At 42.7% G+C, this 1205-nt stretch overlaps 1 pseudogene; it reads right to left on the reverse strand.

Annotated features, from left to right (window-relative positions):
* Positions 1-303: 303 nt before the first annotated feature.
* Positions 304-930, reverse strand: LOC116031911 (annotated as a pseudogene).
* Positions 931-1205: the final 275 nt, after the last annotated feature.

Here is a 1205-nt window from a genome sequence, read left to right on the forward strand (position 1 = left end):
TTCTTCTTTTGGCTACTGGTTCATCGCAGTTGTAGCGTTAAGAGCTTCAATCTTAGCTTTCGCCTCCTTCATCAACGAATCAATGGCCTTACTGGGTCGGTCGTATCTAGCCGGTCCTGAACATCGTAAAACTGGATTGCAGTGTTCGGCGACAACCGCACACAGCGGTCTCGAGTTTCCCTAGCGATGCAAACCTTGCTTTGACGGTCTTTCTGGTCAGTGGGGCAGACAATACAACCGTCGATGCTGCTGGATTGGATGAGAGAAGTTGAAGTAAATTCTTCTCTAGGCTACAGAGAGATGAAAGTGGATCTTCTTCCTCTTTTTTTTTCTTTTTTTTTTTAGAAAAACAACATTCCCAAACAGCTATTATGAATTGCCGAACAACATAATTATATCTTTTGAATGAGGTATATGAAAACTTATTTCCATCAATAATGAATCTTTCTCATTTGCTCCAGTTGTATCATCTACATGAAACTCCAACATGACATCATTTTTCGCCTGAAGATGTGTTTGTGACACATCAGCTAGTGATATCTCAAATACTTGCTTAGAACCAACAAGAAAAGTAAGCATATTCCCAGTTAGATCAACTTCTCCCCAGTTTTTTCCATTCACAGAGAGTTGCTTCTCCTTAGGGGTTATTCCATAAGAGTTATGGAAAAAAGTTGTCTAGCTTGAAACATCCTGGCCACGAAAATCAATGAACTTATAGTAAAGACTATCCTTAATCCGAACACCAAGCTGATTAGATCGAGGAACCTTCATACAGGTAAGCCCAGCGATATCAGACTTGTCTACTTCCACCGCCTTACCACCACCCAGCCTCTTCCACAGAATACCCCCTGCATGAACCTTAAGTTGCCCAAGGTTCGTGCCTCCACGGCCACCGAGAGAGATATTGTTGAACATGTGGCCGTCCGTCATGTCGACTTTGAAGAAACACTAGAATTGAAGTGAAAACTGAGCTTTAAGCACATTGCGCACTCTGAGGGTTTGGCGCCAAAGGAAAGATCCTCTAAAATCTCAGGAGCAAGTCCATGAGCTTTGAGGATGCGGAGAATCTTGCTTCTACTAACACCCTTCACCTAAGCAATTCCGTGTGAATCCCTGAGAATAACACCAATCTGAGAAGAAGTCATCATACCCCTCTTGACGAACTTACAGATGTTATCTTCGACATCTTGGGAAGAGATCTTGAC

Source organism: Ipomoea triloba, chromosome 10 (assembly GCF_003576645.1).
Source record: "Ipomoea triloba cultivar NCNSP0323 chromosome 10, ASM357664v1".
Lineage (NCBI taxonomy): Eukaryota > Viridiplantae > Streptophyta > Magnoliopsida > Solanales > Convolvulaceae > Ipomoea > Ipomoea triloba.